The following is a 26,183-nucleotide window of genomic DNA, read 5'->3' as shown; positions in this document are numbered from 1 at the left end:
CTGCGTTCTTCCCTCAGAGTAAGCAACCACGTTTCGCAACCATATGGCACAACAGGCATGATTGCCATTTTATATATTTTAAGCTTCAAATTCCTCTTTGTAATTCGCGACAACATAAAATTTAAAGTAAACAATAACACGAATTTCCTGCTTTCAGTGTTATGTAATAAATACTGTACTATGTTTTAAGAAATACAGAATAATAATGCCATTGAAAGCTTCAAATATTGGCTCGGTGAACATAAAATTTTATCGATAGTTATACATTAATGGAATTATATAATTAAAATACATTTAAAATTCTCTTAATTATACAGCATTTACATAGCTTGGAACATCCTTGTATGTGTATATTGGCAAATAGAGCTGTTGTTCAATGGTTTGAAGTTTATAACCGGGCAAAATGACAGAATGCCTTCTAACACATTGTGATTCATTTGCATTACTAACAAAACAATGTTCGTACTTCATTTGATTTTTTTATTACGGAGAAACTTACAAGGATAACATATATCACATGCAGTCTACAACACTGATCCAATCTTAACTAAACTTGACACACAAGTAGACCCTTGACTTGTTAAGTCTCCACGTGAAATACTTACATATTTCCTTTAGACTTTCACTGTAGAAAATAAATCAGTGTTTGAAGTTTTTTCTCTAGAAAAGTCCTTTTGGCGTTGTTTAACTTGTCCGAAAATATCCTAAAGTGTTCTATCAGTGAATATGAAAAATATAAAATACATACTAAAGCCTGTTATACACTATAGAATAGATCCTAGGAAATCTCTTACAATTTGTCCTAGAGTCAAAATCTCAATGTGTATGGCATCAGATCGCATGTCATTTCCTATGTTCAGAACGATCCTATGAGATTTCTCTTGTTTGGAACACGCTCTATTTCGGAAAGAAAATTCGTAAGACTTCGATTTAAGCGACAGGTGAGAGAAAGTATGCTTTTATTTTTTAGAGATGTGCAATTAACAATATAGCGCCTGGTATCAATATCAGTAGGGTGTTGCAGTGTGGTTAGCATAGGAATGCATCAATTTTGTACTTTTTTTTATTAAATAGAACTTTTTTGTGATATTGAAAAACATAGTCGTAGTTATCCAGGTGCTACCCTATTTTAGATCTAGGAAATTTTTGAAATTTACGGAAGAAATGTGTAATATAATTTTGAAAGAACTTTTCACAAGAAATCCAAACATGTGAATTTAATATTTTGTGAGAAATGCATTATTAAAAGTTGAACTTCTAAAGCAAATAATCAGGTCAGAGAGGAAAGCTCTTACGTGTATGGTACAAAAGGGTAGGATTTTCTACGAGATTGTCGTAACATTTCTCCGAAAATAAATCCTAAGATATTTCCTAGGATTTATCTCATAATGTATACCAGGCCTAACAGCGGTTAATTGGAACTGCCTAAAAGTGTTCAAAATGTACTTGAACTTATAAGTCTAGAGTTCACGGGCAGAAACGACTTGTAAATGTGTAAATGGTAAAGTATCTAATTCAAACACTGTTTATAAGCCGTTTCTGTTCCCGCATACTCATTGGACTCCCCTGAAGTTCACGCACATTTTAGATACTCTTAGGGCAGTACCTATTAAGTACTGTCAGGACGCATTTTGGACATTTTTTGTTCACTAATAGAATACTTCAGGACATTGTTGGACATTTTAAACAAGGACCAAAAGTCGTTTCTTAAAATGTCGTAATCATGTTCAAAAACAAAGTGGAGCAAAGTTACCCTTTTCTCGATTTAGGCTTTCGTTTGTCCGGATATCCTCCGAGATACCCAAATCCTTCATCATCAATTACGAGGAGGTGATTCGAGAGCGCGTGCTGAGTGTCGTAAGAGGTGGCATATCCCGATGGAACAAACCACTGAGGAATAATCACCTAAAAACGTTAGGTCATAGACTTAACATTGGAAAAGCATTTGGCGCAAGAATTCTCATTGTAAACAAAGGAAAATATAATTTTTAGCTTTAGAAATTGGGCGAAGGTCGTTTCATTTTGTTCTGCAAACAATTTTTCAAAGCCATTATGTTTTCGCTGGTATGCCAAATTCAACTATTTGCATGTCGTGTTCGTTTACGAAAGCATAATGAGTCTAAGGTCTATTAAGAATCAATAAAGGTCGATCGTTTTGCTCTAAATTTGTAATTAAGGTTTATCTAGTTTAATTTATTCCAGTGTTGGGTTTACAAGTTTTATAGGCCATCAAAGTTGGAGTTTATACCCAGTACAACCTTTTGAAAAAAAATAAAAAAAAACAATAATAATAATCATTAATTGCATCCTAGAACAAGAATTAGGGCTTATTACATAGAATAAACTTTCAACGTTAATAATAATTGGAGGTTAAACGCTTACCTCTGTTAAACGTTAAGTAAATGCATTCGTAATAAAAATTAGTTAATATCAATGAAGGATTATTTTCTCTGCAATCGGGAAACTAATTAGTAGTAGTACTCCTCGGATTACCTTTGTAATATTTTTACATGAGGGTGTAGTGGAACACTCAGCAGTACTGTATCCAAAACCTTTGTTTAGATAAGACTAACAAGAGAACGTCTTCGCGCCCGTTTCATTAAACTAAGAAGTCTTGTAAGTGTTCTTTACAAGTCGCAAATTATTGTGGAATGAAACATTAGATTATTATTAAACATAATTTTAAATAGCCTATGGATGCAAGCCACCGTCAGGCGCCAGTGGATTGCGTATTTCTGTACGTAGTTTTGGATGCGGTAAGGTTGCACACGAGACGAGATGAGACGAGGAGAGAGAGAATTCTTCCAATAGAAACATATACTTCCCGAAACGACATTTTTTTTTTTTTTTTGAAACGACAGCGCCTCAACTTTTGTTTAGTAGGCAATCTTAGGGGACTTACTTACTGTAAACCATATGTAAATTGTTAGATGTAGGCTTGGTTCATTGAAAAGCAATTGATCTTAATCAGCGACAAATTTGAAAATCTTGCTATAAAAGACAATTTTTAACTTAAGCCCCTCTCACAGCTCTCTCTCTTTCTTCCCCTTTCTCCTGTTCATTTTAATTGTTCTTTCGAGCTCCTTCGTGGCTAAGCATTTAGCCTACGCGCCTTTAGGGTTGGATACCGGGATTCCACGTTAATCAGTGTCCCATAAAGTCTCGCTGCTGAAAGGGACTCGAAATTAACTCAACTCATTAATTGTTCTTTTATTCGTTCTTCTCGCTTCTTATATACGGTATTATATTACCGTTCCCTGTTTCTGCGCTTTAAGAATAAATCATTGACAGTTTGTCCCAATGCAGTTGTAAAACTGACGAACAACATTCATTCACACTTTTTTTTTGTTTGGTTAGCATTACAAAATAATTCATGTTTCAAATTTACGCAATTAATAGGCCTACTGTACACTTGGAAGTAATTAAAGAAAAATAAAAAATAAAACACATCAATAAAACTCACAATCTGAAAATTGAAATCAAAGCAGGAAAAAATCATCACAATATCATTCTTCTATTAAGTGTACTTATAACTAAAAAAACGAAATAAGCAGAGATCTTCAACATAGTTTATCGGAGGAAAAACAAGGAAGTCGTTATAGCCTAGCTATTAACTTGACAAAACTGCTCACCAGTCACCAGTGAACAATTGAAACTGGGAGCAAGGAAAAAGAGCAAGAGCAATCAGTCTTCCCCCCTACCAATAATACAATTCTGAAAAAGAAAAAAATAGTTGCTTGGGGACACCAATACTCTTTATACTCTTTAAATAACATTTAAGTGATAACTATAAGAAAAGTAAGCAATATATTTCCAAAATAAAAAAAAATGCTCCTGCGTAGCCATTTTCTAAAATGTAGGAAAGTTACTTTGTAAAAATAAGAAAACGAAAATGACACTGAAATATTCAAGGTGAAAGGGAAAGCACACTCAACGACAAAATTAAAGTGCTTGAAGGCTCTGAATCCCCAGGTTCTGGAGCCTATGGGCACCCAAGGTTGCACTTCATACGAAGCGAGAGAGAGAGGGAGAGAGAAGGTTAATGATGTATATACAAGGAATCTGGACATGTGATGTTCCTTGTTATGTATCTTTGAAGTTGCCGAGAAATCGATTGATTAGTTTGCAAACTATTTGCATCCTTTATTGGCATCAAGACTTTGTATTACGATACCCACAGTTTAAAATGAGATCTGAACCACAGTACTGCATGCGATGCCCTCCCATGGGCAATCGAATCCAAAATTTCTATAACAAAGGTACACGCGCTAGACATTAATTAGGACAGAAAGGAAGGCCCAGAAATCGAATGACTACCATCGCAAAGTCTGAGAACAGGAGAACATGAAATCAGTACAAGCATTTTCTGAAGGCAGCGTGATGAAACAAAAAAACTTTCTTTCTCGCGGTAATGATTTTTGGGTTCCCCTTGAATCCCAGTTGTACTGAATGCATTCTGAATTCGTGTTTCTTACGAAACTTTTGTTCCGCCAATGATATTAGTTGCAAAAAGGTTCCAAACCGTGACACCAGATGTCACAAGCTCTCGCTAAGATCTGAAAAAACATGGTTTCTGGTCTGCCATCTATCAATGAGAATATAAAATTCAAGACGAAACAGACAGAAACTCCATCTAAAAATCAATAAACTTTCAATTCCATGTTTTTGTGTGTGTACTAATCAAATGTGATCTTTTAAGCTTCACAATTTGAGGTTTCACTGAAATTTGGTAAAATTGACCATACCACGAAATCCAATGAAATTTTAAAATGTGCAACCAACTGACGGAAGTTACCGATCTTCGTATCTGCTAATTTAAACAGTCAAGGTTATTACACTAGTGTAAAATTTTTCCATATATCTAGGTCATGAACACACCCAGAATTTATACATTTGTGTGTTATAAAGGGGGTTTAAACTGAGCTTTTATATAGTGTGATAAAGCACCCTTCCTCGGTACCAAGATCTTGATAATTGTTGCATTAGAATATTATGTTCATAAAAAAATATCCTGCTTGCAGAAACAACATTAATATTGAAAAACTCGAGGCTCCCATCTCAATTTGAATCTTTTTGAGTACTATAAATTTTTAAATATTTCAGCATTGCTCCTAATATTGGATAACATATAACGAAGTCTAACGCATTCCTTACATCTATATATTTACCAATGATATTACTTTAAAAAAAAAAGTCTCACATAAACCAAGATGTCATAAGATCTCGATAAGAAATGTCTGTTCAGCCCAGTGGCGGTTTTAGCGGGTAGGCCGGGTAGGCATCAGCCTGTCCAAAACTTATGAAAAATATATAAAAACCAAAAAAATACAATAAAGAGTAAATATATTTTCCACTATTTATATTAACGGTAGATACTTATTTAACAAATAGCATCAACCACTACTGTAAAAGTAATATCCTACTGTCATTAATTAAAGAAAAGTGTATATGTACCCATAAGCGAGGGAGCGGGCATACCCAAAATTAAAATCCTAAAGACGCCCCTGGTTCAGCCATCAACGTATGAAAAGGGTAATTTGTTTTACTTTCTTCAATTTTCTCACTTTCTCTGTTATTTCATTTCTTTACGTAACTCACAATTTCTAAATTTCTTTTCGAAGCCAAGTTAATAATAATCTCACAGTGGCGTACACAGAGTAGAGTATATTTTGAGTTTAACGTCCCGTTCAGCAGCGAGGCTATATAAGACGTGGACCTACTGATTAACGTGGAATCCGAACCACATGAGCTCCCGCCGGGAATCGAACCCGGGTCTCCCACGCCAATGTGGCGTACACAGAATTTCATCGAAAGAGGGAGGGTTCAGAGCAAAATATCTTACATCTTTTCACAACACATGTGATTTATATCTATCTATCTATAAAATAAGGTAAATGTTTACTTTTCCATAATATCTTATGAAAACAGTGGTTCAAAAACCAGGCTTCCCAATTTGCGTACGCTACCGATCTCAGAGACCACTCAAAATATAGTAAACTAAGGCTTCCTTAATTTACTTTACATTATTTAGTTAACCTAGTGACAGAACATCAAAGCAAAATAATGTAAAACGGGGTAGAGGCTCAACACTTTCTTACTTTGTAATCATAGACGCGATGTAGTCATAGACCTACCATGATCCGGTCTACATTTTTTATTCACGTACCCCTTTCAGAGAATCTGGGTGAGCAAAATATATAACACATCATATAAAATGAAAGTTGTCATCGCTAAAGAGAAGTGTGGGAGAGTGTGAAAGCTCTGTACGTTCTTGAATTCGACACTCATGGAGGAGATTTAGTCAGTAACACGCTCCGACCCTATTTTCTTAGTCAGATACTCCTTTGAAAGAGTTTGAAGGACGAAGAAATGTGTGAGCACTATATACATAACGCATCAAATAAAATGCAGGTTGTGATCACCAAAGGGGGTGTGGGGAAGGGTGAAAGCTAAATACGTTCTTGGATTTAACCTCATAGGGGCGACTTAGTCAGTAACAGGCTCCGACGCTACTTACTTATTCAGATACACCTTTGAAAAACGTTGAAAGCCAAATCTATGTAAATGTTTCACATAGTATTCAAGTTGCACTCATAGAGGCGATGTAATCATTACGATGATCCGCCCTACTTTTCTTATTCACGTACCCCTTTCAAAGGATGTGGGAGATCAACATATGCAGCGCATCATATAAAATGAAGGTTGTGATCGCCAAAATTATGTTAGAGGAGGGTAAAACTTCGTTAGTTCTTGCATTTCACACTCAAATAAACGATTTTGTCAGTAGCACGCTCAGACCTTACTTTCTTATTCAGATACCCCTTTGAAAAAGGTCGAAGGCCAAAGGGCTGTGTGTGCATGTAAAAGTTTCACACATATTTCTCTTGCCCTCATAGAGGCAACAAAGTCATTAAAATGATCCGGACAACTTTTCTTATTATATTCCGATTACAGAAAATGTGGGTGAGAACTATATATAACGCATCATATAAAACGAAGGTTGTGATCGCCGAAGGCATGTATGAGGGAGATGGAAAGATCAGCACGTTCTTGAATTCGACACACATGGGAGGCAAATTAGTCTCTAACAAGCTCCGACCTTTCTTATTCAGATACCCCTTTGGAAAAGGTTGAGGGGAGCTGCTTGTCAATGTAAAGTTTTCATACAGTATTTAGCTTGCTCTCATAGAAGCTATGTAGTCATTACCATGATCCCCCCCTAATATTCTTATTCACGTACGCCTTTGAGAGAATGTGGGTGAGCACTATATATATATATATATATATATATATATATATATATATATATATATATATATATATATATATATATATATATATATATATATATATATATATATATATATATATATATAAGGCATCAAATAAAATGGAGGCTGTGATCTCCAAAGGGATGTGAGAGTGAGAAGCTGAAAGCTAAGTACGTTCTTGGACTCAACACTCACAGAGGCGAGATAGTCCGCAAAACGCCCCGAACTTACTTTCTTATTCAGATACGTTGTGAGAAAGTTTGAAGAACAAAAGCCTGTGGGTATATATAAAAATTTCTCACAGTATTTACCTTGGACTCGTAGAGACGATATATTCATTACCACGATCCGGCCTAGTTTTCTTATTCAGGTACTCCTTTCAGAAAGTGTGGGTAAACAACATAAATAACGTATCATTTAAAATGAAGGTTGTGATCGCCAAAGGGGTGTTTGGGGGAGCGTGAAAGTTACGTACCTTCTTGAATTCTAGATTTGTATAGGCGATTAGGTCAGTAACACACTACGACCTTATTTTCTTATTAAGATACACATTTGAAAAAGGTAGAAAGCCAAAGCACTGTGTGTACATGTATAAGGTTCTCACAGATTTTCCTTGCACTCGCAGAGGCTTTAAAGTCATTAGGGTGATCCGATCTATTTCTATTAATCATCCACTCCTTTGGGAGAATATGGGTGAGCATTATATATATATTTGATATATATCGCATCAAATAGAACTAAAATTGCGATCGCCAAAGAGATGTGTTGGAAAGGGTAAAAGCTCGGTACGTTCTTGAATTCGACACTCGCAGTAGCGATTTAATCAATAACATTCTCCGACTTTAGTTTCCTATTCACATATCCCTTGAAAAAGTTTGAACTCTAAAGGGTTGTGTGTGTATGTAAAGGTTTCACGTAGTATTTAACTTGCACTCAGAGAGACGATGTAGTCATTACCATGATCCGCACTAATTTTCACTGTACCCCTTTGAGAAAATGTGGGTGAGCACTGTATATATAACGCGTCATATAAAATGAAGGTTGTGATCGCCACAGGGATGTATGGATGAGATTGAAAGATCAGCACTTTCTTGAATTCGACACTCATAGAGGAAATTTGGTCTGTAACAAACCGACCTTAATTTCTTATTCTGATACCCCTTTGAAAAGGTTCGATACCAAAGGGCTGAGTGTGCATATAAAAGTATCACAATATTTCCCTTGCACTCATAGAGGCGATAAAGTCATTAAAATGATCCGACCTACTTTTCTTATCACCTACCCATTAGAGAGAATTTGGCTGAGTGGTATATATATGCATAATATAAAACGAAGGTTCTGATCGCCAAAGATATGTCAGTACGTTTTTCAGTTCGACACTCATAAAGGCGACTTAGTCTGTAACACGCTCCGACCTTACTTTATTACTCATCTACCCCTTTGTAAAACGTTGAGGGACAAAGGACACTGTGTAAAGTTTTTGCACAGTATTTACCTTGCACTCATAGAAGCGATGTAGTCATTACCGTGATCTTCCTAATTTTCTTATTCATGTACGCCTTTCAGAGAATGTGGTTGAGCACTATATATATATATATATATATATATATATATATATATATATATATATATATATATATATATATAACGCATCAAATAAAATGAAGGTTGTGATCGCCTAAGGGATGTGTCTGGAAAACTGAAACCTAAGTATGTTTTTGAATTCGATACTCACACATGCGATTTAGTCAGTAAAACGCTTCTAACTTACTTTCTTATTCAGATACGATTTGAGAAATTTTGAAGAATAAAAGGCTGTATATATATATATATGTAAACATCATATAAAATGGAGGTTCTGATCGCCAAAGGGATGTGTGGGGAGGGTAAAAGCTCCGTTTGTTCTTGAATTCGACACTCATGTAGGCGATTTAGTAAGTAATACGCTCCGATCTTACTTTCTTACTCAGATACTGCTTTAAAAAGGTTAACGGCCAAAGGCGTTGTGTGCATGTAAGAGTTTCATACAGTATCTATCTGGTTGAGCTTTATATATTACGCATCATATAAAATGATAGTTGTGATCGCAAAGGGATGTATGGGGGAGATTGAAAGCTTAGCACGTTCTTGAATTCGACACTCATAGAGACCATTTAGTCAGCAACACACTCCAAGCTTACTTTGTTATTTAGATGCCTCTTTGAAAAAGGTTGAGGGGCAAAGGGCTGTGTGTGTGTGTGTGTGTAAAGTTCTCACACAGTATTAACCTTGGACTCGTAGAAGCGACGTAGTTATTACCATGATCCGTCCTACTTTACTTAGTCACCTACCCCTTTCAGAGAGTGTGGGAGAGCACTGTATAACGCATCAAATATAATGGAGGTCGTGATCGCCAAAGGGATGTGTGGGGAGGGCAAAAGCTTGGCGCGTTCTTGAATTCGACACTCATGGAGGAGATTTAGTCGGTAACACGCGCCTTCAAAAACGTTCAACACGAAAGGGTTGTGTGTACGTAATTGTTTCACACAGATTTCCCTTACACTCACAGAGGCAATATAATCACAAAAATGATCCGGCCTAGTTATCACCTATCCATTAAAGAGAGTTAAGTTGATTTTGAGTTTAACGACCCTTTCAGCGGAGATGCTATATGAGACGAGACCTCTGATTAATGCGGAATCCAACTACATGAGCTCCCGCCTGCCCATTAGAGAAAATTTGAGTCAGTGGTATATATACGCATCATATAAAACGAAGGTTGTGATCGCCAAAGATCTGTATGGGGGAATTTGAAAGGTCAGTACGTTTTTGCGTTTGACACTCATATAGGCGACTTAGTCTGTAATACGCTCCGACCTTACTTTCTTATTCAGATACCCCTTTGTAAAAAGTTGAGGAACAAAGGGCTGTTTGTGTATGTAAAGTTTTCACACAGTATTTACCATGCACTCATAGAAGCGTTGTGTTCATTACCGTGATCCTCCCTAATTTTCTTATTCACGTACGCGTTTGAGAGAATGTGGTGAGCACTATATAAATAACGCATGAAATAAAATGAAGGTTGTGATCGCCAAAGGGATGTGTGGTGGAGGCTGGAAGCTAAGTACGTTCTTGGATTCGACACTCACGCTTGCGAATTAGTCAGCAAAACGCGCTGAACTTTTTTCTTATTCAGATACTTTTCTGAAAAAGTTAGAAGAAAAAAGGGCTCTTTGTGTATGTAAAGGTTTCTCACAGTATTTATCTTGGACTCGATATATTCATTACCATGATTCGGCCTACTTTTCTTATTAACCTACCCCTTTGAGAGAGTGTGGGTGAGCACTCTATATAACGCATCAAATATAATTAAATTTGTGATCGCCAAAGGGATGTTTGCGGAAGGGGAAAAGCTCGGTATGTTATTGAATTCAACACTCCTAGAGGCAATTTAGTCAGTAAAATGCTCCGACCACATTTTGCTATTCACATACCGATTGAAAATGTCTGAAAGCTAAAGGATTGTTTCTGTATGTAATAGCTTCACACAGTATTTATCTCGTACCCATACAGGCAATGTACTCATTACCATGCTCCGTCCTAATTTTCTGATTCACGTACTCCTTTAAGAGAATGTGGGTGAGCACTGTATATATAACGCATTTAATAAATTGAAGGATGTGATCGCCAAAGGGTTGTGTGGGGGAGGGTGAAAACTGCGTACGTAATTGAATTCGATAATCATAGAGGCGATTTAGTCAGTATGACTAGACGACATTGTTTCCTTATTGATATACCTTCTTGGAGAGGGTTAGAGGCAAATGGATTATGTGTGCATTTAAAGGTTTCACACAGATGTACCTTGCACTCACAGAGGCAATGAAGCCATTATCATTATCGGGCCTACATTTTTTATTTACGAACCTTTTGAGAGAATGTGGTAGAGCACTACATATAACGCATCAAATAAGATGAAGGTTGTGATCTCCAGATTGATGTGTTGGGAAGAGTGAGTGCCCCGTGCCTTCTTGAATTCAACATTCATAGAGGAGATATATTCAGTTGCACGCTCCGACCTTATTGTCGTATTAAGATAACCCTTGAGGAAAAATGTAAGGCCAAAATGCTGTGTGTGTATGTGAAGTCTTCACACTGTGTTTACCTTCATTTCATAGAGACCATGTAGTCATTACCATGATCCACCATACCTTTCTTATTCACGTATTCCTTTGGGAGAATGTGGGTGAGCCATATATATATACATAATATAAAATGGAGGTTCTGATCGCCAAAGGGATGTGCGGGGCAGGGTAAAAGCTCCGTTCGTTCTTAAATTCGACACTTCTGTAGGCGATTTAGTGAGTAACACGCTTCGATCTTAACTTATTACTCAGACACCGCTTTAAAAAAAGTTAACGGCCAAAGGCTGTGTGTGTATGTAAGAACTGCACACAGTATCTATCTGTTTGAGCAATATATATAACACATCATATAAAATGAAAGTTGTGATCGCCAAAGGGGTGTATAGGAAAGATTGCTGTTGAATTCGACACTCATAGAGACGATTTAGTAACACACTCTGACCTTACTTTGTTATTTAGATGCCTCTTTGAAAAAGGTTGAGGGACAAAGGGCTGTCTGTGTAAAGTTATCACCTTGCACTCGTAGAGGCGATGTAGTCATTACCATGATCCGTCCTACTTTTCTTAGTCACCTACCCCTTTCAGAGAATGTGGGTGAACACTGTATAACGCATCAAATATAATGGAGGTCGTGATCGCCAAAGGGATGTGTGGAGAGGGCAAACGCTTGGCACGTTCTTGAATTCGACACTCGTAGAGAAAATTTAGTCGGTAACACGCACTGACCTTAATTTCTTATTCAGATACGGCTTTAAAAAAGATACAACACCAAAGGGTTGTGAGTACGTAAAGGTTTCATACATTATTTATTTTGCACTCATAGAAGCGATGTAGTCATTACCATGATCCGCCCTAATTTTGTTATTCGCGTACGCCTTTCAGAGAATGTAGTGTACACTATATATATATATATATATATATATAACACATCAATTTAATGAAGGTTCTGATCTCCAATGGGATGTGTGGGGGAGGCTGAAAGCTAAGTACGTTCTTGGATTCGACTCTCACACATGCGATTTATTTAGTAAAACGCTCCGAACTTACTCTCTTATTCTGATACGTTTTGAGAATGTTTGAAGAATAAAAGGCTGTATGTGTATGTCAACGTTTTTTATAGTATTTACCTAGAAGCGATATATTCATTACCATGATCCAGCCTAGTTTTCTTATTCAAGTACCCCTTTTAGAAAATGTCTGTGAACAACATATATAACGCATGGAATAAAATGAAGTTTGTGATCGCCAAAGAAATGTGTTGGAGACGGTGAAAACTTCGTAGTCTTTGAATTCGTATAGGCGATTTAGTCTGTAACATTTTTCGACCTTATTTTCTTCTTCAGATACCCCTTTGGAAAAGGTCTAAGGCCATAGTTCTGTGTGTGTATGTAGATGTTTCACACATATTTCCCTTGCACTCAAACAAGCGATAAAATCATTTAAATGATGCGGCCAATTTTTCTTATCATATACCAATTACAGAGAATGTGGGTGAGAACTGTATATAACGCATTATATAAAACGAATTTTGTGGTCGCCAAAGGAATGTGTGGAGGAGATTGAAGGGCCAGCACGTTTTTGAATTCGACACTGATAGAGGCGATTTAGTCTGTAACACGCTCCTACTCTACTTTCTTATTCAGATACCCCTTCGAAAAAGGTTGAGTTGCAAAGGGCTGTTTGTGTATGTAAAGTTTTCAGACAGTATTTACCTTGCACTCATAGAAGCGATGTAGTCATTACCATGATCCGTCCTAATTTTCTTATTCACGTAATTCTTTGAGAGAATGCGGGAGAGACTATATATAAAGCATAAAATAAAATAAAAAAATGATTTCCAGAGGGATGTGTAGGAGAGGGTGAATGCCCTCGACACTCATAAGGGCAATTTAGTCAGTAGCACGCTCCAACCTTATTTTCTTATTAAGATACACCTTTGAAAAACGTTGTAAGCTAAAGGGCTCTGTGACGGTGTAGCCATTAAAACGATCCGCCCAAATTTTCTTATTCACATACCCCTTTGAGAGGATGTGTGTGATCAACATATGCAACGCATCATATAAAATGAAGATTGTGATCGCCTAAGTGATGTGTGGAGGAGGGTGAATGCTGCATACGTTCTTTAATTCGACACTCGTGTTGGCGATTTAGTCAGTAAGAGACTCCGACATTTTTCTTGTTCAGATACCCCTTTGGAAAAGGATGGAGACCAAATGCTTGTATGTGTATGTAAAGGTCTCACACTATAGAGACAACAGTCTTGCACTCATAGAGACGATAAAGACTATACCATGATCCGCCCTACACGTTTTGTTCACATACTCCATGAAGAGAATATGGGTGAGCACTATATGTAAGGTATTAGGCAAATAAAATGAAAGTTGTGATCTACAAAATGATGTGAGGGGTAGGCTGAGAATTAATTTCGATCTTGAATTCGACACTCACAGAGGCGTCATTAACACTGAGCTTATTATCGTATTGGGATATCCCTTTGAAAAATGTTGAGAGCCAAAACGTTGTGTGTGCATGGAAAAGCTCACACACGTTTCTGTTGTACTCGTTGAGGCGATAAAGTAATCTCCATGATCTGGCCTACTTTTGTTATTCATCTTCCCCTCTGAGAGAATGAGGGTGAGCCCTATATATAATGTATCCTATAAAATGGAGGTTGTGATAGTCAAGTGGATGTATTGGGGAGGGCGAAAGTTCCGTTCATTTTTGAATTCAACACTCAAATAGCCGATTTAGTCTGTAACACGCTCCAACCTTACTTTCTTACTCAGCCATCTCCTTAAAAAAGGGTGAAGACCAAATGTATATGTAAGGGTTCTCCCAATATTTAACTTGCACTCATACAGACGATGTAGTCATTATCATGATCACGCCTTGTTTTGTTATTCAGGTACCCCTTTGAGAGAATGTGGTTGAGCAGTATATATAACGTATCATATAAAATGAAGGTTGTGATCGCCAAAGGGATTTCTAGGTGAGATTGAAAGCTCGGCACGTTCTTGAATTCGACACTCATAGAGACCATTTAGTCAGCAACACACTCCAAGCTTACTTTGTTATTTAGACGCCTCTTTGAAAAAGGTTGAGGGACAAAGGGCTGTGTGTGTGTGTGTGTGTGTGTGTGTATAAAGATCTCACACAGTATTTACCTTGGAATCGTAGAGGCGATGTAGTCATTACCATGATCCGTCCTACTTTTCTTAGTCACCTACCCCTTTCAGAGAATGTGGGTGAGCACTGTATAACGCATCAAATATAATGGAGGTCGTGATCACCAAATGGACGTTTGGGGAGGGTAAAAGCTTGATACGTTCTTGAATTTGACACTCATAGAGAAGATTCAGTTAGTAACACGCTGTGACCTTAATTTCTTATTCAGATACCCCTTTGAAAAAGGTTTAACACCAAAGGGTTGTGAGTACGTAAAGGTTTTACACAGTATTTACCTTGCACTCATAGAAGCGATGTAGTCATTACCATGATCCACCCTAATTTTCTTATTCACGTACTCCTTTGAGAATGTGGTTGAGCACTATATATAAAGCATAAAATAAAATGAAAAATTCATTTACAGAGGGATGGGTGGGAGAAGGTGAACGCCCCGTACCGTCTTTAATTCAACACTCATAAGGGCGATTTAGTCAGTAACACGCTCCGAACTTATTTTCTTATTCAGATATTCAGATTCAAAAAGTTGTGGGCCAAAGCGCTCTGTGTGCATGTAAAGATTTCACATAGATTTACATTGCACTCACATAGGCGTTGTAGCCAATTCCATTATCCGGCCAAATTTTCTTATTCACGTAGCCCTTTGAGAGGATGTGGGTGATCAACATATTCAACGCATCATATAAAATGAAGCTTGTGATTGCCAAAGCGATGTGTGGAGGAGGGTTAAAACTGCGTACGTTCTTGAATTCGACACCCATATTGACGAATTAGTCAGTAATATGCTCCAACCTTATTTTCCTATTCAAATGTCCTTTTGAAGAAGATTGAAGTATAAACGGCTCTGTGTGTGTATGTAAGAGTTTCACGCAGTATATACCTTGCACTCATAGAGGTAATGTAGTCATTGCGATGATATGGGCTAGTTTTCATATCCACGTACCCCTTCCAGAGAATGTTGGTTAACAACATATGTAGCGCATGATATAAAATGAAGGCTGTGATCGCGAAAGTGATGTGTGAGGAAGGGTAAAATCTTGGTAAATTCTCGAAATCGACACTCATAGAAGCGTATTAGTAAGTAATATGCTCCAACCTTACTTTCCTATTCAGATATCCCTTTGGAGAAGGTTGAAGGACAACCGGCTGTGTGTGTATGTAAAGGTTTCACACAGCATTTTCCTTGCACTCATAGAGATGATGTCATTGCCACGATCCGCCCTAGTTTACATATTGACGTACCCCTTTAGGAGAATTTGTGTGAGGACTATATATATATAACGCGTCATACAAAATAAAGGTTGTGATCGTCAAAGGGATGTGGGGGAGGGTGGAAGCTCCGTTCGTTTTTGAATTCGATATAGTCACTCGTGTAGGCGATGTAGTCAGTAACACGTTCCGACCATACTTTCTTATTCAGATACCCCTTTTAGAAAAGTTGAATGCCAAATGGCTGTGTGTGCATGTAAGAGTTTCACACATTATTTACCTTGTACTCATAAAGACGATGTACTCATTATCATGATCTGGCCTTCTTTGGTTATTCACGTACCCGTTTGGGAGAATGTGGGTGACCACTATATATAACACATCATATAAAAATGAAGCTTGTAATCGCCAAGAGGTTATTTGGGGGAGTGTGTTAGCAGCGTACGTTCTTGAATTCGACACTCATAGAGGCGGTTAGTCGGTAACACGCTTGGAAATTATTTTGTTATTGATATATCCCTTTGAAAAAGGTTGAAGGCCAAATGGCTGTGTCTGTATTAAAGGTTCTACACCTTATTTATCTTGCAATCGTAGAGGCGATCTAGTCATTACCATGGTTCTTCCTACTTTTCTTATTCACGTACCTTTTTCTGAGAGTTTTGGTGAGCAGTATATTAGCACATTCTTTAAAATGAAGTTTGTGATCGCCAAAGGGGTGTATGGGGGAGGGTACAGGCTTCATATATTCTTGAATTTGACACTCATAGAGACGATGTAGTCAGTACTATACTCCAACGTTTTTTTTATTCACGTGCCCATTTGATATTGCCTGGGTGAGCAACATATATTACACTACTTATGTAATGAAAGATACGAAGGAGAAATGGCTATGTGAGGGAGTGGAAAATCTCCGTAGATTTTTGAATTTGAAACTGAGTGAAGCAATTTAGTCAGTACCACGCTCCGACCTTAGTTTCTTATTCGGGTACCCGTTTGAGAAAAGTCTGTGTGAACGCTTTGTACATATATCATTTCATATATAATGTACTTTATGAAGGCTAAAGGGTTGTGTGGAGGTAAGGGTTCCGCATTTTGTTTACCTTGCACTCATAGAGGCGATGTAGTCAGTAGTATGATCCCACCTTATTTTATTATTAACATATCCCTTCTAGAGAGTCTGGGAAAGCACTATATGTAACACTTCATATAAAGTTATGGCTATGAAGGGATTTTAGGATTTGGATTTACATTTTTGGGCTTTCAGCATCTAAGGCCATTTAGCCCGTCGCGTTTGAGGGATGAAGTCCCTCGGAGAGCACACTATCGGGGAAAGTGCAGGAAGAAAGGATTGGGGAAGGAAAGAAGCGGTCTGGGACCTATAAGTTAGGTACCACCCCGGCATTTGCCTGGTGTGAATGAGAGAAACCCAGGAAAACCTCATTCAGGGTGGCTGGCCTGAAAAAAACGTTTTACACTTTTTCGACCGAGTGTCCCCACCGAGACTGTGAAGGGAAAAGAGCTTGGGGGAGGGGGTTAATGCTCCCCACGTTCTTGAATTTGACAATCACGGAGTCGATATTGTCAATCACAAGGTCCGCTTTACTGTTCTGATTCAGTACTCATTTCACAAAGTATTATAGAGTACTATAGAGAGAGTACTAGAGAGGGTACTCGAAAATGAGCACTATAGATAACATTTTATACATAGTGAGGGCTATGAAGGCCAAAGGGTTTGTGGGGAAGACTGAAAGCTTTGCACTTTGATGACCTTGCACTCATAGAGGCAATGTTGCCAGTACCATGATCCGACCTCATTTTCTTATTCATGCACTCGTTTGAGAAAGATCTGGATGATCGCTCTGCATATATATTAGAGCATTCGCATATTCTTGAATTTGATACTCATGTATGAGATGTAGTCAGTACTATGATCCAGCATACTTTTCTTATTCACGTAACCCTTTGAGAAAGTGTGGGTGAGAACTATGTATAACACCTTACATAAAATGAAGGCTGTGAATGTCAAAGGTCTCAGTGGCAGAGGGTAAAGGCTCCGTATATTCTTGGATTTAACACTCATGGAATGGTTATCGTCAGTTCTACGCTCCTGGCTAAGTTTATTATTCACGTACGGGGTTGAGAAAGTTTGGACGATCACTATGTATAACACTTCATACATAGTGAAGGCTATGAAGGCCAAAGGGCTGTGCGTGTATATAAAGGTTTCACCAATTATTTACCTTGCATTCATAGAGGCGATGTAGTCAGTAGAAAGATCCGGCCTACTTTTCTTGTTCATGTACCCCTTTCAGAGAATGTGAATGAACACTATATATAACACTTGATATAAAGTGAAGCTTGTGAATGTCAACGTGCTGTGTGGCGGAGGGTGAAGTCTTCGCACATTCTTGAATTTGGCACTCATAAATGCGATGTAGTCAGTAAAACGCTCCGACCTTACTTTTTTTTTTTATTCAGGTACGTCTTTGAGAGACGTTTGGTGTTATGACACTTTACATATAGTGAAGTCTATGAAAGCCAAAGCTATGTGTGTGGAGGTAAAGGCTCCACAGTTTGTCAACATTGCACTCATAGAGACGATGCAGTCAGTACCAAGCTCCGGTCTCCCTTTCCTATTTAGGCACTCGTTTCAGAGAATCTGGGTGAACCCTGCATATATATATATATATATATATATATATATATATATATATATATATATATATAAAGGGTGGGGAAAAGTCCCGGAACGGCGCAATATCTCTCGAAGTATAAAGATCAGCAAACAAAAATAACACGTGTTAAATAGTTTAAAAAAACTATCCAATGATACCAAAAGCAACCCCCTATCCCTATCCCATTCGAGGCTACGGGGAGTAACTTTAAAACTTTAAATGGGAACCCCTATTTTTTTATTGCACATTTGGATTCTCCAGAAAAAGTAACAGTGATTTGACCCAAAATTGAAAACAGTGTCTTCGCAATGGTGCTTGAATCGACACAAGAAAAGGCGGTGCGCTAAAACTTTACGAAAATGCTCATAGTCAGTCCCGTGCTGTGTGCCCGTACGGTTGGCGTATTGGATTGTTGAGTCAGAGGTTGTGAGTTCAATGCCCGGTGAGGGAAGTCTTTTTTCTTTTATTTCCCCAAATAAATTCCATACGTTTTAACTTCAATTAGTACTTTTTTGAAGTAACATAGGATACAAATTTCGATAATTGTTTTGCAAACTAGCTTTATGAAGTAGTTCTTAATAATAGGGTTATAGTTCATAGGGTTATTTACAACAACAATAAACCTTTTTTGTTGTCATTTGTATTTTCTTGAAAAATTAATAAATATGGACAAATACATTATTTTTATCGAAGTTTAAATGTATGAATTCATTATTTGGGTACAAAAATCACATAAAGAGTGTTACTCTGTGCGAGAATCGAACTCATGACCTCTAATTCCGTAGTCAAGTACGCTAACCGTATGGCCGCAGAGTATGATTGTAAGAAGGCACATTTCCATTATGTTTAGCTACCCCCTTTTTTGTTTGTTGATCCAAGTGCTTTCCGTGAAGGCACTGTTTTCAATTTTGAGTCAAAACACTGTCACTTTTCCTGGAGACTCCAAATGTGCAATAAAAAAATGGGGGTTCCCATTTAACATTTTAAAGTTACCCCCGTACCTATGAAGAGGTAGGGATAGGGGGTTGCCTTTGGTATCGTTGGATAGCTTTTTCAAAATTATTTAACACGTGTTATTTTTGTTTTGCTGATCTGTATATTTCGCAAGATATTGGACCGTTCCGGGCCTTTTTCCGAACCCTGTATATATAATGAAGGCTATGAAGGCCAAAAGGCTGTATGTGGTGGTAAAAGTTCCACACTTCGTTGACTTGTACTCGTGGAGGCGATGTCGATAGAACGCTCCAGCCTACTTTTTATTATTCACGTACCCCTTTGAGAGAGTCTAACACTTCATATAAAGTAAAGGCTGTGTAGGCGAGAGGGTTGTGTAAGTAATCGTAAAGGTTCCGGAAATTCTTGAGGTTGACACTCACAGACGCTTTATAACCAGTAAGAAGCTCCGGCATACTCTTCTTATTCACGTACCCCTTCGAGAGAACGTGGGTGAGCACTATATGTAACGCATGATATTAGATGAAGGTTGTGATCTCAAAACGGATGGGTGGGGGAGGATGAATACTCTGTACGTTCTTGAATTCGATACTCATAGAGGAGATTTAGTCAATAACATGCTCCGACCTTATTTTCTTATTCAGATACTCCCTTGAAAAAGGCTGAACACCAAAGGGTTCTGTGTGTATGTAAATGTTTCACGCATTGTTTACCTTGCACTCATAGAAGCGATGTAGTCAGTACCGTGATCCTGCCTACATTTCTTATTCACGAACCATTTTACAGAGTCTGGGAGAGCACTATATATGTACCGTGTCTTGCGAAAACGAACTAAGCGCCACTTTCATACTTTTAAGAAAATTACGTATAAAGGTTGATGTCCAACATTAATTTAGCCGTAATCAAAAGTGAAGTTATGTTTCTTTTTTTTTTTTTGGAAATGTGTTTCCTCTCTTTTTGATAGTGCAAAACGTTCTAATGCATATCATGAACCAAGCGTCGCATTTATGTGGATTTTCAAAGTTTGGTGCTTAGTTCATTTTTGCATAACACGGTACATATGTGTCTAACACTCCATACAAAGGGAAGGCTTTGAATGTCAAGGATCTGTGGGTTGGGAGGGTAAGGACTCCATATATTCTTGAATGACACTCATAGAGACGATGTAGTCAGTACTACGGTCCAACCTACTTTTTTGTTCAGGTGCTCTGTTAGATTGCCTGGGTGAGCAATTTTTATTACACTTCATATGTAATGAAGGCTGTGAAGAAGAAAGGGCTACTTGAGACAATGAAAAGGCTCCGAAAATTCTTGAATTTGACTCTGGTGAAAGCAATTTAGTCAGTACCACGCTCTGACCTTAGTTTCTTATTCACGTACGTGTTCGAGGGAGGTCTGGGTGAAAGCTTTGTATATACATCGCTTCTTATATAATGAAGGCAATGAAGGCCAAAGGGTTCTGTGTGGAGGTAAGGACTCCACACTTTTTTTACCTTGCACTCATAGAGGCGATGTACTCAGTACAATGCTCCAGCCTACTTTTCTTATCCACGTACCTGTATGGAAGAGTTTGGGTAAACATTATACAGGGTGTTTCAAAGTAACTCCGAGAACGTTTAAGAGTTGATTCCTGACACAAAGATATGACAAAAGTGTAGACCCACCTGGAGGCACGAATGTTAACTTTTCGGAGTTATAGGCTGTCGAAAACATTATAAATTAACTATAAAGATCTATAGCTCCAAAACTATGGGATCTAGCGTAGTCGGGTCAAGACTTCTCGTAGGAACTAGTATGTACCCTATCAAAATATCCAAGTTTCACATTCCTGCGGTAGTTCCGTACCAAATTTTATAGAGGTAGTTGGTAATTAATTCATATTATATGCTCGTAGCCAAAGTTCCTCTATAGAAATTGTTGCATGAGTGTCTTAGTATTCTTATACATGCGTTTTGGATAGCGCACATATTAGTTCCTAAGTGAAATTTTGACTTGCACCCAGGTTGGTCTATACTTTTTGTTTTATATTGATGTCAAGAATCAGCTCCAAAACATTGTCGCTGTTGTTTTGAAAAACCCTGTATTAACCACTTCATATAAAGTGAAGGCCAAAGGGCTGTGTGGGGAAGGGTAGAAGCTTCGTACGTTCTTGAATTTGACTCTCGTAGATGCGATAAAGTCAGTAACACGTTCCGACAGTTTTTGTCATTCAGTTTCCCCTTCGAAAAAGTTTTTCTTGTATAAGTACCCCTTTGAGAGAATCTGAGTGATCAGTATATACACCACTCTATGTTTAATGAAGGGTGTGAGGTTCGAAAGGCTGCGTTTGGAGCTAAGGGCTGAACATTTTGTTAACTATGTACTCATAGAGGTGATGTAGTCAGTACAATGCTCCAGCCTACTTTTCTTATTCACGTACCCCTTTGAGAGAGTGTAGGTGAACACTTCATTTAAAATAAAGGCTGTGAAGGCCAAAGGGCTATGTGAAAAAGGGTAAAGGCTCCGCACATTCTTGAGTTTGACATTCATAGAAGCTATTTAGTCAGTGACACGCTCCGATATTATGTTGTTATTGAGGTACCCCTTTGAGAAAGGTGTGGATGAGTACTATATATATATATATATATATATATATATATATATATATATATATATATATATATATATATATATATATATATATATATATATATTGAAGGCTATGAAGGCCAAAGAGCTGTGTGTGTAGGTTAAGGCTTCGTATGTTGTTCACTTTGCTCTGATTGAGGCGATGTAGACAGTACCAGATTCACTCCTATTTTTCTTATTCAGATACCTCTTTTAGGGAGTCTTTGTTAACACTATATATAACATTTCACATATAATGAATACTCTGAAAGCCAAAGGGCTGCGTGTGGAGGTAAAGGCTCCTCACTTTGTTGACTTTACACTCACAGAGGCGATGCAGTCAGTACTATGATCCGGCTTTTTTTTAGTTATTCACGTACTTTGAGAGAATCTGCGTGTACACTATTTATAGTACTTTAAACATAGTGGAGGCTGTGAAGGCCAAAGATCTGTGCGTGGAGGTGAAGGTTCCACCTTTTGTTGTCCTTGCACTCACAGAGGCTATGTACTCAGTACCACGGTGCATCATCTTTTTCTTATAAGTCGGGTATCCACCAGAAAGTTATCATTAATGTAGTCATTGCTGACGTTGTGAGTGCAGTTTGCGGTATATAGAGGAGAAAATATTGGCTCGTCATATCTAAATATTTTGAACCTCAACAACCATTTAGAAATAGTACATTTATTACTTTTCCTGAAGTGCATAACTTTGGTACGAAATCTCTCTAGCTAGAGGCCTGGAGCAACCGTCCCACTTCCCCACGTACGGTATGCCCATAAGTGACAATAATTGAAATGATTGGAAGGTTTGGGTTAAGATTAGGAATTAGATTTCTGGGCTTTCGGCATCTATGGCCATATTAGGCCATAACGTGTGAGGGATGACGTCCTTCGGTGATAACACTGCCCAGAGAATTGGGAAGGAAAAAAGGAATGGAGAAGAGAGAAAGCAGCCTGCGACCATTATCTTAGGCACCATCCCATTTGCCTGGTGTGTACTAGAAAAACTCAGGAAAACCTTAGTCACGGTGGCTGGCCTGAAAAGGTTTTTCTTTTTTCTTTTCTTTTTTACACTTTTACACTTTTTTGACTGAATCGAAACTAGAACCGCTCACGCCAAAGCCGAGAGCAATTACAAGATTAGCAAACAGGTTTATAAGTACGAGAGCTTCTAACCTTAAATTTTCTATGTATTCTTTCTTTGTCTCTACCCAGCATTCAACCTTCTAAAGTAACTTATGCTGTTTCTGTAAACTGCTCTGAAAATTGTTATCAAAAGCTTTTCAAATACTATACTGACTTAGTGTATACTTCTTTAGCTGTAGTAGAACATGTAAGTAATTTCTTTTAAGAACATTAATCATTGGTGGTTATGGGTGTTATTATTGGGGTAACAGGATGTAACTATAAACAGAGTAGAGGAGGCCATCAGTAAAGTAATATCTAATAAAGTAATATCTACTTCTAAATTTTCTCAATGGTTTGGATCGTCAATATCACTATCTTTCAGGTGTAGCTCTGGTTAAACCTGCTGTTTTTGTGTAAATTTTACGTATTTTTAGTTGTTAACTTTTTTAAATATTTAATTTTTGTCCCCGTATTAACTTTAATGACGCATTTTACGTCATGTCATTGTGGTCACCCCCATATATTCCACTGGAAATCAGAACCAAATAGAAAAATTCAACCAACATTTGTGATTATGAGGAATCAGCATAATAAACATTTAAAGGTGTATACATACTTGTACATGTAAATATGTGCAAGTTTCTTTTTTATAAATGAATTACACTTAACGGATTATGAGGGATTCTTTACTCCCGTAACGCTTAGAATCATTGATACCCATTAAGAACTGTTATCATTGATACCTAACTATAGTCTAATCACATCACTAAACAAATTTTTAGTTCCTATGTACAATAAGCCAAATAAGCCTTCACTTAAGAACTAATATGTACACTATCCAAAAATACCTCTTTCAGAATCCTAAGGTACTCACGCAGCAACTTTTGCAGAGGGAATTTGGCTAACTTGAAGTACTCACAAACTACCTCTTTAAAAATTGTTGCGGATGTACCGCAGGATTCTGAAGAATGGATATTTGGATAAGGCACATGCTAATTCCTAAGTGAAATCTTGACCCGACTACGGTAGGTCCCATAGTATTAGAACTATGGTCATTTAAAGTTCAATTTTACATATTTTCGGCAGCCTATAACTCCGAAAGGAATCATTTGTGCACCCAGGTTGGTCTATACTTTTTGTCTTATCTTAGATTCAGGAATCACTTCCCAAAGGTTGTCGGTGTTGTTTTTAAACACCCTGTATACATAGAAGAGAACCTTCTCATACTCTGTTGGAGAACAAATAGCTTTTTTTTTCTTAAAAAAAATGTTATTTAGAACATGGCTGTTATTTTTGAAAGTAGTTTTTGTTTACACAGCCTTTAACTGATATCCTTGCACAGCGTAACATACTGAGAAATCAAACGTTTAGATGTTCCTGTAGCTGAGAAATCGGCTAAGAAATGGCGCATAAAGGAAGTATGGCAACGTTGTTCAGTTTAGAGGGATTTTTTTTTAAATAAGACTTCCTCTCTATGCGTTGCTAAGAGAGAGAAAGACTCCACGGAACAGTGTTACCAGCATTTGTAAAAGGAGAGGGAAATACTCCATAAGACTACATACTGCAAATAAATATTTGGATTTTCTTACAGTGATGGTCATTTCAGTCCATTTCAGTAACCAGTTTGCCATAAAATGGTTCGTTAGAAAGACCAATTTGTGTTGATTAGATTTGATTTTGAGTCTAGCATCCCTTTCAGCAGCGAGGCCATATGAGATGGATCTACGATACAGCTTAACTTGGGATCCAAACTACATGAGTGGCCAGCAGGAATCGAACCAGGGTCTCCCTGGTCAAAAGCGCATACGCTAACCTCTTAGTCATCATGGAGCTTGCTAAATTTGTGTAATTCATTTAGTTCGTTCAGTTTGTTAACAAGTAAACTATGTAACTCATATGCATGGTGATACCAGACATAGTCGGTAGATAGCTTATTCAGGTAAAAGCTGGGGAAAGAGCCACTAAAAGCATATAGCAGGAATAGCAGGGAAGTTTTCTTCCGGAAAAGAAATTGAATGTGAACATGCATTTCGAGAACTAGACAACTACAGAATTTGTTTTTCAATACACTACTACAAGATTATTTTTAATGTTAGGTCTCATATGAAGTTTTAAGAAGAAAACCTCAACTCTAACACTTACCATTCAGGGGGTCAGCAAATTAACAATAATTATCTTTTTCACAACGCTACGTCTAACTACAGAAAGACATTAAATATACAAAAAATATAATTTTATTGTCAAATAATATTAATATTTGCAGGTTAACATATTTTAATTTTCTAACAGATACTCATTCGTATAAACCTAACTAACTAACTAACTCTATGGTCTATGGAACCCGGAGGTTCAATGCCGCGTTCACAAAAACTCTCCACTGACTTCTATCCTAGCTAATTGGATCCAGTTTGTACTTTGTATTCCTATCTCTGCGAGATTCATCTTAATATTGTCCTCCCATTTGCGCCTAGGTCTTCCTAACGGTCGTTTTCCGATGGGTCTTCCAGTCAAGACTTTGAAAGCGTTTCTACTCGTATAAGCAATATCTAATATTTAGTATAGGTCTATATGCATAACTGCGAGGCCAGTATCAGCTAAGAGTAAGCGCTTTGATTTGAAAAAGATAAATGACTTCGTTGTATGTAACCAGTGGTACTCTTATGTGAAGCGGGAATATCTAACAACAAGGGGTTATCTAAATATCTTAAGAGCCAAGGTGAACAGAACTCAGAAACTCTCGCCGTGAAAAGCTGTGAAACACGACATCTGTTGTCAAACCGGTGCCTATCCTTAACCAAGTCTGGTCATGAAGCTTAGGAATTTTTAGTTCATAGGCATTAGAATCCTTGGCTACCGAATTTCCTTCGGTACCGGCCACTAGTTACCGAGAAATAAAGTACCATACACAATGTGAGTCGCGCCGAGCCTAGCGTGCACCTAGCCGATCTCAGCCAAGAATCTCATGTTGTTGTTTGACGTTGAAATCGGCCAAGTCTTAGAAAGTGGATTTACACTCCGAACTTAAAATATTTTTT

The 26,183-nt window shown here is 37.6% G+C and overlaps 1 protein-coding gene across 1 annotated transcript in view; it reads left to right on the top strand.

Annotated features, from left to right (window-relative positions):
• LOC145688251 (dedicator of cytokinesis protein 7-like) overlaps positions 1–26,183 on the top strand; it is a 256,560-nt gene that overhangs the window by 58,978 nt on the left and 171,399 nt on the right. The gene's annotated exons all lie outside the window — the stretch shown is intronic.

Source organism: Thermobia domestica, chromosome 6 (genome assembly GCF_964235325.1).
Source record: "Thermobia domestica chromosome 6, izTheDome1.hap1.1, whole genome shotgun sequence".
Taxonomy (NCBI): Eukaryota; Metazoa; Arthropoda; class Insecta; order Zygentoma; family Lepismatidae; genus Thermobia; species Thermobia domestica.
The sequence above is the reverse complement of the archived record's forward strand: the minus strand, read 5'-3'. Positions and strand labels throughout refer to the sequence as shown.